The sequence below is a fragment of the Leiobunum rupestre genome, chromosome 6 (assembly GCF_980474605.1).
Source record: "Leiobunum rupestre chromosome 6, qqLeiRupe1.1.hap1, whole genome shotgun sequence".
NCBI lineage: Eukaryota > Metazoa > Arthropoda > Arachnida > Opiliones > Sclerosomatidae > Leiobunum > Leiobunum rupestre.
In genome coordinates, this window is record NC_143389.1 from 4,434,545 (window position 1) to 4,447,120 (window position 12,576).

The 12,576-nt window shown below is 40.0% G+C and overlaps 4 non-coding genes and 3 pseudogenes across 4 annotated transcripts; 3 read left to right on the forward strand and 4 right to left on the reverse strand.

The window, feature by feature from the left end:
* The first annotated feature begins 575 nt into the window (after positions 1-575).
* Positions 576-694, forward strand: LOC149938714 (5S ribosomal RNA). The gene has a single exon (XR_016482135.1). It is a non-coding gene; the product is annotated as a 5S ribosomal RNA (ribosomal RNA).
* A 1,979-nt stretch (positions 695-2,673) lies between these two features.
* Positions 2,674-2,865, reverse strand: LOC149938715 (U2 spliceosomal RNA). Its single transcript, XR_016481540.1, has one exon. It is a non-coding gene; the product is annotated as a U2 spliceosomal RNA (small nuclear RNA).
* Positions 2,866-4,019: 1,154 nt separating this feature from the next.
* LOC149938716 (5S ribosomal RNA) lies at positions 4,020-4,138 on the forward strand. The gene has a single exon (XR_016482136.1). It is a non-coding gene; the product is annotated as a 5S ribosomal RNA (ribosomal RNA).
* Positions 4,139-6,117: 1,979 nt separating this feature from the next.
* Positions 6,118-6,297, reverse strand: LOC149938717 (U2 spliceosomal RNA; annotated as a pseudogene).
* A 1,421-nt stretch (positions 6,298-7,718) lies between these two features.
* LOC149938718 (U2 spliceosomal RNA) lies at positions 7,719-7,848 on the reverse strand (annotated as a pseudogene).
* A 1,151-nt stretch (positions 7,849-8,999) lies between these two features.
* LOC149938719 (5S ribosomal RNA) lies at positions 9,000-9,118 on the forward strand. The gene has a single exon (XR_016482137.1). It is a non-coding gene; the product is annotated as a 5S ribosomal RNA (ribosomal RNA).
* Positions 9,119-11,093: 1,975 nt separating this feature from the next.
* LOC149938720 (U2 spliceosomal RNA) lies at positions 11,094-11,271 on the reverse strand (annotated as a pseudogene).
* Between the last annotated feature and the right edge of the window lie 1,305 nt (positions 11,272-12,576).

Consider the following 12,576-nt stretch of genomic DNA (forward strand, 5'->3'; position numbering starts at 1 on the left):
GATCTAAGTTTCATCTTAAACACGTGGATTTGGGACTAGTATTTTCTAGAATTTTTCTTATTTGCCATCATACATTTATTACAAAAATCATTTAAAATAAGAAAAAAGGCGCGGAAAGCAAAGCCGGAAATATGTGAAGCCTAGGCTAGCAACTACGCTACTAATAAAAATTGACTGCTCTCAATTTCTTACGGGTTTGCCAGATAAATATATTTCTCTAAGACGAAAAACCGGCCAAACCTTCACCTCCTCCGAACTCCAAAGGGGGAAAGCACACCACACCAATTTTATAGATTCGTAAACGCGCCTTCCCAATCGACCGCCATCACCTTACAGTCTACGGGGAGGGTGATGAAAAAACTGGTTTGGGGGGGGGGGGGGGGATGAAATTTCTGCGGTAAAGGGCTTGCTCGTTGGTTGTCTGTACGATAATATCGGCGCCCAGTAAACGTTTCTAAAAAGAGTGTATAGAACGTTCTATTGGAGCCGCATGCAGCCGGTGGCCCTCGGCGATCACCAACCTACCAGGACCTGGCTAGTCGCGGCTTGTCCACCGCTATCAATTACACTCTAGCGGCAACGGCCATATCACGCTGAATACACCGGTTCTCGTCTGATCACCGAAGTTAAGCAGCGTCGAGCGCGGTCAGTACTTGGGAGGGAGACCACCTGGGAACACCGCGTGCCGTTGGCTACTCATTTATTTTCGCGGGATGGGATTTGCGTCTTTTAACAGGAAAATACCTTCATCCTATCATTTTGACGCTGCTTTTTTATGCAATTAAAAGTTCGCCCAGACGATAATATTATTTCGGTCAACTCTTGGCCTTTTTTTAACAACTGGCAGCATCTTTCCGTGAATAAAATACATGTTAGTATCAAAATTGAACAAAATAAAATGGCGAGAAAATTGGTTTTCATTTTATTCTACTTAAGGCTTGTACTTAAAATAGTACTAACTTACTTACTTACTTACTTACTTACTTACTTACTTACTTACTAACTAACTAACTAACTAACTAACTAACTAACTAACTAACTAACTAACTAATTAACTAACTAACTAACTAACTAACTAATTAACTAACTAACTAACTAACTAACTAACTAACTAACGTTTATCTCTAAACAAAAACATTTCCGCGGTAAAATCCACTCTGAAATGGCCTTTTCTGGTTTTGGAATGAAGTCCAAAGTTAAAATTTTATTAACAAATTCTAATTGTGAAATATATTTTTTGTTCTAAATTTTAATCTTAAATGTAATTTAAATAGTTGAATCTAAAAAAGGACTTTTGGAAAATGTTTTATAGAAGGTTTTATCATGGGACAGCCGCATGGATTAGGGGAGTAACCCAAAAATACAAAATATCAAAACAAACCACGAAATTAAATAATAAAACGGAGACAGAGATATATTTTTTAAACAAAATAATATAGCTAACTTTTATCTATTAATTGTTTTAGGTGATGTAGTTTATGTAAAATATAAAAATGAACCTTGGCACAATATAAATTTAATGTCATGTTTTATTGATACTTAGAAAAAGTAACAAACATTTCAAAAGTCAGATCTTTGAGATCATTATTAAAAAAATATAACATTTTAAATCCGAACTCCTCTATAAATATTAAAATTATAAATTCCTAATCTACTTTAACAAAAGATATATCATATTAAGTTTAATACTATTAATGTTAGGAATAATCATGACTTTGAGATAAATAGAACAAAAATGTTTAATTCCAAATATAGTTAATTATAGAGCAATATATAATAAATGATTTTGTACTTACCAAAAATAAGCCTTGCCACTTTATATCTTGGTAATGTAGCTGCCGCGGGCGGCGGGCCCCCGGCGGCGACTCACTGTCCACGGAAGACGGGAAGAGAGAAAAAATGGAGAGGGGCTTATTTCGTGTTTTCTCTTTACGCGGAACATCTTGGCTGGAACCCAATGACCTAAAAATGAGGGGCGCGCTGTCTCTACCCACCATACCGAAACCCGCGAATTTACGTTATGAAAACCGGTTCCTTCAGCCAACCACTTAGAACATGCACGATTTACGAACCTTGGGTTACGAATAAAACCACAGGAATAACACAGAACAACCTCTTTTCGCGCCTTTATTTTACCCCTCTTACTTGCCTCCCGCTCGTCGGCCATTGCCTCTGCCCTAAACGGGGAGTCTAGCATCCACTCCTTGGGTATCCATAATGGAGGAGAGGACTGAAAGGGGGAAAACCAAGCATGGACGCGCCCAGGAAAATACCAAGGAGGATAGGAAGGGAGGCGAAGTAGGAGGGATGAACGCGGCAGCATCCTTGTAAGAAGCTTAGCGGCGGGAAAATTTCGGAAAAATGGCGGCTAGACGTAGCGTAGCTGCCGCAATCTTGCCGCCATTCATCCCTCCTACTTCGCCTCCCTTCCTATCCTCCGTGAAAATACCGCGAAAAAGAGTGTATAACTAGGTAAAAGAAAATTCAAAAACTGGAATCTTTCCGATTCTTCATTATTAACTATTCGACAATAAGGATTTTACCACTTATGACGTCAGAGGGGCAATATATTATAATAAAGAAATATATATAAAGACAGCCAAATAACATTTCCCGGAAATACTGTGTTGCGCAGTGCGCCATTATAAGAGCGTTTGATTTTTGATTTCAAGAGAGAAGTGGGCCGATCCCGGATTTACTGCAATACCAGGCCGACCCGTGGCGGAGGTGGAGCAAGCTCCGACCACTCCGCCGCCGTCCAAAAATAAGTTTAATATCTTGGGCCCCGATGGGACCCGTATCAGATATTAAGCTGATAAGAACAGATACTACACTTTGATCTTAGCCAAAAGGCCGAGAAGCGATAACCCGCTAGGAGCCGTCACTGTTTAACAAAGTAAAAAGAGAGAATTCGAGCATTTCAAATATTTCATAATTACGTCACCGAATGTTGGTCCTGGTGGGAGATGACAACGTTTGTAGCCATCGCGCGAACAAAGGAGAAGACGATATCTTGAATCCGTGAAATAGAGGTACACCGCCAGGCCCGGACTGGCACTTTTGGGGTCATCGGCTAGAGACAGTAGAGTGGGCCACTTTACCGGGCCGTATGGAAAAAAAATCTAAATGGTGGTTTATAGGACCATAAATAACGTATTAAGTGTACTAGATTCTACGTGAAACGTCAAACGCGTTTAAATGACCATTTAGGAAAAATTTATTATAAGCGAATAGAGCGTTCTATAAAAGTGGACCATAACCGGTCACTTTTCATACAGACTATAGAGCTGGTTCAGCAGGACTAACAACTTTTGTTATTCTTTGGTTTAAGAGAATTCGGCTTATGTCCTGTCTTTATATGAATATTTTAGAGACGTACCTTTTAGGAGTTGTAGGAGGCACCCTAGGTGTTGAAGTATGTTTGGGGTTAAGGATATTTTCATGATCTAAGTTTCATCTTAAACACGTGGATTTGGGACTAGTATTTTCTAGAATTTTTCTTATTTGCCATCATACATTTATTACAAAAATCATTTAAAATAAGAAAAAAGGCGCGGAAAGCAAAGCCGGAAATATGTGAAGCCTAGGCTAGCAACTACGCTACTAATAAAAATTGACTGCTCTCAATTTCTTACGGGTTTGCCAGATAAATATATTTCTCTAAGACGAAAAACCGGCCAAACCTTCACCTCCTCCGAACTCCAAAGGGGGAAAGCACACCACACCAATTTTATAGATTCGTAAACGCGCCTTCCCAATCGACCGCCATCACCTTACAGTCTACGGGGAGGGTGATGAAAAAACTGGTTTGGGGGGGGGGGGGGGGGATGAAATTTCTGCGGTAAAGGGCTTGCTCGTTGGTTGTCTGTACGATAATATCGGCGCCCAGTAAACGTTTCTAAAAAGAGTGTATAGAACGTTCTATTGGAGCCGCATGCAGCCGGTGGCCCTCGGCGATCACCAACCTACCAGGACCTGGCTAGTCGCGGCTTGTCCACCGCTATCAATTACACTCTAGCGGCAACGGCCATATCACGCTGAATACACCGGTTCTCGTCTGATCACCGAAGTTAAGCAGCGTCGAGCGCGGTCAGTACTTGGGAGGGAGACCACCTGGGAACACCGCGTGCCGTTGGCTACTCATTTATTTTCGCGGGATGGGATTTGCGTCTTTTAACAGGAAAATACCTTCATCCTATCATTTTGACGCTGCTTTTTTATGCAATTAAAAGTTCGCCCAGACGATAATATTATTTCGGTCAACTCTTGGCCTTTTTTTAACAACTGGCAGCATCTTTCCGTGAATAAAATACATGTTAGTATCAAAATTGAACAAAATAAAATGGCGAGAAAATTGGTTTTCATTTTATTCTACTTAAGGCTTGTACTTAAAATAGTACTAACTTACTTACTTACTTACTTACTTACTTACTTACTTACTTACTAACTAACTAACTAACTAACTAACTAACTAACTAACTAACTAACTAACTAATTAACTAACTAACTAACTAACTAACTAATTAACTAACTAACTAACTAACTAACTAACTAACTAACGTTTATCTCTAAACAAAAACATTTCCGCGGTAAAATCCACTCTGAAATGGCCTTTTCTGGTTTTGGAATGAAGTCCAAAGTTAAAATTTTATTAACAAATTCTAATTGTGAAATATATTTTTTGTTCTAAATTTTAATCTTAAATGTAATTTAAATAGTTGAATCTAAAAAAGGACTTTTGGAAAATGTTTTATAGAAGGTTTTATCATGGGACAGCCGCATGGATTAGGGGAGTAACCCAAAAATACAAAATATCAAAACAAACCACGAAATTAAATAATAAAACGGAGACAGAGATATATTTTTTAAACAAAATAATATAGCTAACTTTTATCTATTAATTGTTTTAGGTGATGTAGTTTATGTAAAATATAAAAATGAACCTTGGCACAATATAAATTTAATGTCATGTTTTATTGATACTTAGAAAAAGTAACAAACATTTCAAAAGTCAGATCTTTGAGATCATTATTAAAAAAATATAACATTTTAAATCCGAACTCCTCTATAAATATTAAAATTATAAATTCCTAATCTACTTTAACAAAAGATATATCATATTAAGTTTAATACTATTAATGTTAGGAATAATCATGACTTTGAGATAAATAGAACAAAAATGTTTAATTCCAAATATAGTTAATTATAGAGCAATATATAATAAATGATTTTGTACTTACCAAAAATAAGCCTTGCCACTTTATATCTTGGTAATGTAGCTGCCGCGGGCGGCGGGCCCCCGGCGGCGACTCACTGTCCACGGAAGACGGGAAGAGAGAAAAAATGGAGAGGGGCTTATTTCGTGTTTTCTCTTTACGCGGAACATCTTGGCTGGAACCCAATGACCTAAAAATGAGGGGCGCGCTGTCTCTACCCACCATACCGAAACCCGCGAATTTACGTTATGAAAACCGGTTCCTTCAGCCAACCACTTAGAACATGCACGATTTACGAACCTTGGGTTACGAATAAAACCACAGGAATAACACAGAACAACCTCTTTTCGCGCCTTTATTTTACCCCTCTTACTTGCCTCCCGCTCGTCGGCCATTGCCTCTGCCCTAAACGGGGAGTCTAGCATCCACTCCTTGGGTATCCATAATGGAGGAGAGGACTGAAAGGGGGAAAACCAAGCATGGACGCGCCCAGGAAAATACCAAGGAGGATAGGAAGGGAGGCGAAGTAGGAGGGATGAACGCGGCAGCATCCTTGTAAGAAGCTTAGCGGCGGGAAAATTTCGGAAAAATGGCGGCTAGACGTAGCGTAGCTGCCGCAATCTTGCCGCCATTCATCCCTCCTACTTCGCCTCCCTTCCTATCCTCCGTGAAAATACCGCGAAAAAGAGTGTATAACTAGGTAAAAGAAAATTCAAAAACTGGAATCTTTCCGATTCTTCATTATTAACTATTCGACAATAAGGATTTTACCACTTATGACGTCAGAGGGGCAATATATTATAATAAAGAAATATATATAAAGACAGCCAAATAACATTTCCCGGAAATACTGTGTTGCGCAGTGCGCCATTATAAGAGCGTTTGATTTTTGATTTCAAGAGAGAAGTGGGCCGATCCCGGATTTACTGCAATACCAGGCCGACCCGTGGCGGAGGTGGAGCAAGCTCCGACCACTCCGCCGCCGTCCAAAAATAAGTTTAATATCTTGGGCCCCGATGGGACCCGTATCAGATATTAAGCTGATAAGAACAGATACTTTTAATTGTTTATTAAAAGCTTCGTTTTTTTACATTTTTACAATTTTGTCATTTTTGTTCGCGTGTTAATTATTTTAATTTATCGCGAACAATCGTTAAAAGATAAAGGGAACATGGTTAAAAAATCGAGCAAAGAACTATGCTAAAAATTTTAAAAATTAAATTTAAAACATATTTTTGCCTTTTTTCACTTCTTTTTCTGGAGTTTTACTACGTCGTCTCTTTGGATAATTTTTTAAAAGTTCGATGATTTGTGCCGCTTGGTCTTCTGCTCGTTTGGTTAGGATGGGTGAACGTGTGGGTGCTCTGGAGTTGATTTTTGCAAGAAGGGCTTGAAGTTCGGTTTTCCTCAATAGATGTAAATGTAGTTGTGACGGATCGGTATAATTCCACTCTGATGGATCAAATCGGGGTCTGGAGTTGTTGTCGGAGTCAATGGATTCGGGTTCGCTTTCGGGTTCTAGGTCATCGTGATGTGGTGGAGATTTCAAGGCGTCGGCGTATTGGCTTGTTTGGACTGGAGGTTCTGCGTTTCTCTTGTATGGTTCTGGTGATGTTAAAGTCCAGCTTTCTTCAGAGGATTTGGAGTCGTCTGCTTGAGTAAGTATTGAGGGTATGCGTGGTGAGCTTTCTTTTAAGTCTTCTTCTCGGGTGGTAGCGCTAACGATTACCACCTCCAAAGGAGTACGTGTGGAACTTGCGGTGGTTTCCGGATCTTGGGGTAACACGCGGTCTTCGTTTTCCTTCTTCTCTGCCCTCTGGTTTTTCTTTTTTTCGCAGGTGGAGGCAACGTGCCCCTCCTGCTCACAAAAGAAGCATTTCTTGGCAACCCCGGTATAGTATACCAGGGCCCTGCTCCGTCCAAAATAAAGCACATTAGGAACAGTTAGTTTCATTTTCAATTTCACTACACGATCGCCATTCCTTATCCCTTTTAATTCTTTATATTCATCGTGGCGATGAGCTTTAATCTCCCCGTATTGACGCAGGGTTGTCAGAATGGAATCCCATTGAATCCAAGAAGGCAACTGCTTTATGGTAAGCCAGATGCCGTCGTCTTCTACACTCGTGATTTTGCAGGGCTTGTTGTTTACCATTAATTCTCCATAAGAGACAGCTTGTTGCAGGAATGCAAGGGTCGTAAAAGTTAATAAAAAGGATGTATTACCAACAGGTTGCAGTGTTTCGACACTGTCTGGTCCAAGTTTCTCGAGGAAGGCTTGAGCGACTTCCAAGAAGCTACCGCTTACGTCTAAGCGAGCGGTTCGTTTCCTTACCTCCATAGCCATGCTGGCTATGAGAGGATCAGCGGAGAGACGAGACTTCACAGGAGCAGGATCACAGGAGATACAGCTTCAGGTGAGTAACAGGTACGTAGCAGGTGGGTTTTTTTTTTTTCTTTCAGGAACAGCAGCAGCGGAACGGCTCAGCAAAGGATCATCTCGTGCGGTAAGGCAGGCAAACTCGCCTTAAAGGCGTATAAACACTTCTCGCCCCCCGACTAAGATCTCGGTATAGTACTATTGAAGAACAGATACTACACTTTGATCTTAGCCAAAAGGCCGAGAAGCGATAACCCGCTAGGAGCCGTCACTGTTTAACAAAGTAAAAAGAGAGAATTCGAGCATTTCAAATATTTCATAATTACGTCACCGAATGTTGGTCCTGGTGGGAGATGACAACGTTTGTAGCCATCGCGCGAACAAAGGAGAAGACGATATCTTGAATCCGTGAAATAGAGGTACACCGCCAGGCCCGGACTGGCACTTTTGGGGTCATCGGCTAGAGACAGTAGAGTGGGCCACTTTACCGGGCCGTATGGAAAAAAAATCTAAATGGTGGTTTATAGGACCATAAATAACGTATTAAGTGTACTAGATTCTACGTGAAACGTCAAACGCGTTTAAATGACCATTTAGGAAAAATTTATTATAAGCGAATAGAGCGTTCTATAAAAGTGGACCATAACCGGTCACTTTTCATACAGACTATAGAGCTGGTTCAGCAGGACTAACAACTTTTGTTATTCTTTGGTTTAAGAGAATTCGGCTTATGTCCTGTCTTTATATGAATATTTTAGAGACGTACCTTTTAGGAGTTGTAGGAGGCACCCTAGGTGTTGAAGTATGTTTGGGGTTAAGGATATTTTCATGATCTAAGTTTCATCTTAAACACGTGGATTTGGGACTAGTATTTTCTAGAATTTTTCTTATTTGCCATCATACATTTATTACAAAAATCATTTAAAATAAGAAAAAAGGCGCGGAAAGCAAAGCCGGAAATATGTGAAGCCTAGGCTAGCAACTACGCTACTAATAAAAATTGACTGCTCTCAATTTCTTACGGGTTTGCCAGATAAATATATTTCTCTAAGACGAAAAACCGGCCAAACCTTCACCTCCTCCGAACTCCAAAGGGGGAAAGCACACCACACCAATTTTATAGATTCGTAAACGCGCCTTCCCAATCGACCGCCATCACCTTACAGTCTACGGGGAGGGTGATGAAAAAACTGGTTTGGGGGGGGGGGGGGATGAAATTTCTGCGGTAAAGGGCTTGCTCGTTGGTTGTCTGTACGATAATATCGGCGCCCAGTAAACGTTTCTAAAAAGAGTGTATAGAACGTTCTATTGGAGCCGCATGCAGCCGGTGGCCCTCGGCGATCACCAACCTACCAGGACCTGGCTAGTCGCGGCTTGTCCACCGCTATCAATTACACTCTAGCGGCAACGGCCATATCACGCTGAATACACCGGTTCTCGTCTGATCACCGAAGTTAAGCAGCGTCGAGCGCGGTCAGTACTTGGGAGGGAGACCACCTGGGAACACCGCGTGCCGTTGGCTACTCATTTATTTTCGCGGGATGGGATTTGCGTCTTTTAACAGGAAAATACCTTCATCCTATCATTTTGACGCTGCTTTTTTATGCAATTAAAAGTTCGCCCAGACGATAATATTATTTCGGTCAACTCTTGGCCTTTTTTTAACAACTGGCAGCATCTTTCCGTGAATAAAATACATGTTAGTATCAAAATTGAACAAAATAAAATGGCGAGAAAATTGGTTTTCATTTTATTCTACTTAAGGCTTGTACTTAAAATAGTACTAACTTACTTACTTACTTACTTACTTACTTACTTACTTACTTACTAACTAACTAACTAACTAACTAACTAACTAACTAACTAACTAATTAACTAACTAACTAACTAACTAACTAACTAATTAACTAACTAACTAACTAACTAACTAACTAACTAACGTTTATCTCTAAACAAAAACATTTCCGCGGTAAAATCCACTCTGAAATGGCCTTTTCTGGTTTTGGAATGAAGTCCAAAGTTAAAATTTTATTAACAAATTCTAATTGTGAAATATATTTTTTGTTCTAAATTTTAATCTTAAATGTAATTTAAATAGTTGAATCTAAAAAAGGACTTTTGGAAAATGTTTTATAGAAGGTTTTATCATGGGACAGCCGCATGGATTAGGGGAGTAACCCAAAAATACAAAATATCAAAACAAACCACGAAATTAAATAATAAAACGGAGACAGAGATATATTTTTTAAACAAAATAATATAGCTAACTTTTATCTATTAATTGTTTTAGGTGATGTAGTTTATGTAAAATATAAAAATGAACCTTGGCACAATATAAATTTAATGTCATGTTTTATTGATACTTAGAAAAAGTAACAAACATTTCAAAAGTCAGATCTTTGAGATCATTATTAAAAAAATATAACATTTTAAATCCGAACTCCTCTATAAATATTAAAATTATAAATTCCTAATCTACTTTAACAAAAGATATATCATATTAAGTTTAATACTATTAATGTTAGGAATAATCATGACTTTGAGATAAATAGAACAAAAATGTTTAATTCCAAATATAGTTAATTATAGAGCAATATATAATAAATGATTTTGTACTTACCAAAAATAAGCCTTGCCACTTTATATCTTGGTAATGTAGCTGCCGCGGGCGGCGGGCCCCCGGCGGCGACTCACTGTCCACGGAAGACGGGAAGAGAGAAAAAATGGAGAGGGGCTTATTTCGTGTTTTCTCTTTACGCGGAACATCTTGGCTGGAACCCAATGACCTAAAAATGAGGGGCGCGCTGTCTCTACCCACCATACCGAAACCCGCGAATTTACGTTATGAAAACCGGTTCCTTCAGCCAACCACTTAGAACATGCACGATTTACGAACCTTGGGTTACGAATAAAACCACAGGAATAACACAGAACAACCTCTTTTCGCGCCTTTATTTTACCCCTCTTACTTGCCTCCCGCTCGTCGGCCATTGCCTCTGCCCTAAACGGGGAGTCTAGCATCCACTCCTTGGGTATCCATAATGGAGGAGAGGACTGAAAGGGGGAAAACCAAGCATGGACGCGCCCAGGAAAATACCAAGGAGGATAGGAAGGGAGGCGAAGTAGGAGGGATGAACGCGGCAGCATCCTTGTAAGAAGCTTAGCGGCGGGAAAATTTCGGAAAAATGGCGGCTAGACGTAGCGTAGCTGCCGCAATCTTGCCGCCATTCATCCCTCCTACTTCGCCTCCCTTCCTATCCTCCGTGAAAATACCGCGAAAAAGAGTGTATAACTAGGTAAAAGAAAATTCAAAAACTGGAATCTTTCCGATTCTTCATTATTAACTATTCGACAATAAGGATTTTACCACTTATGACGTCAGAGGGGCAATATATTATAATAAAGAAATATATATAAAGACAGCCAAATAACATTTCCCGGAAATACTGTGTTGCGCAGTGCGCCATTATAAGAGCGTTTGATTTTTGATTTCAAGAGAGAAGTGGGCCGATCCCGGATTTACTGCAATACCAGGCCGACCCGTGGCGGAGGTGGAGCAAGCTCCGACCACTCCGCCGCCGTCCAAAAATAAGTTTAATATCTTGGGCCCCGATGGGACCCGTATCAGATATTAAGCTGATAAGAACAGATACTTTTAATTGTTTATTAAAAGATTCGTTAATGGTTACATATTTACAAATTTACATTTACTTTTGGTCGCGTGTTATTTTTACTTAATTTAACGCGAACCAAAAGAAGAACGCCGGATTGATTCTTTTCCAAAAAACCTCAAAAAATATGTACAATAGCTATACGTAGAGTTAAAAGCCAATAAAATTTAAATCAAAAAGTGGAGCATATGTTTAAAAATATTTGTTAAAAGAGGAGACGAAGCAATCGAGAGGCAGTGTCGACTATTGGGTAAGTATCATCGCACCAGTGACGTTTAAATTCCTGTTCCTTAAGGCGAACGTGGTCGAGTTGTGCTCTTCGTAGAATATTAAATCGGATGCGGCGTAATATGACGTCGGCGCTGTCTTTTCGTTTTTCAAACACTAAGGAATTTCGGGACTTCCAGAGTTGAAATTTGGCTTCGGAGAATATGATGGAGCAAGCGTAAAGGCAGTTTAGGGGAACCGGAAGTGACGTGTGGTAGATGACTGTGGACCAGGGAACAAACCTAACTTTAAAGAAGAGACGGATATGGTTCCAGATTAGTTTGCTTGTCTCGCAGTAGTAGAATAAATGGACGGTTGTTTCTCTTTCTGGACATCTCGGGCATTTGCTGGTCGTAGACATCTTCCTGTCGTAGAGTACGTCCCTTGTCGGAAGACCTTCGTGGATTAATTTGAAACATAGGTCGCGGCGTGAGCCTTCAATGGATTTGGATCCAATTCTTCGGAAGGTCAGAGCCCACTTGGTTTGTGGTCGAAGACCAACGATTCGAGGAACTGTGAATGGCTGGAGGAACAGACGGATTTCTTCGTTAGTAAGGGTAAGTATGGTTTGGTTACTTTTTAATTTTTTCTTTATTTTCAGGATGGATGACTTGAAGTGGCGATATTGGTCATGGACTTCTGGTGCGTGCGGTTTGCTATGTTGCCAGGGAATTTCAAGGACTGTCTTGCTGCTTGTAGATAAGTTATATATTATGCTGTCCCGACCAGGATGAGTTTCGTTGTTGATGCAGTTTAAGATCTTTCTTGTTGTAGCTACTTCGAGTGAGGTTTCTAAGTCTGGGACGCCAATTCCCCCGGATAAAATTGGTAGTACCATTGTAGAGCGTGATATGGTTTCTTGTTTGCTATTCCAAATGAAGTCAAAAATAAGTTTGGTCAGTCTGGTTATTGTTTTCTTATCGAATTGTACTATTGGAAGGGCGTATTCAAGTTTTGGAATGGCGACTTGTTTGATCAGCTGGGCTTTACCAATGAAGGAAATTTGGCGATTACGCCACAGTTGTAGTGAGCTGATGAATTT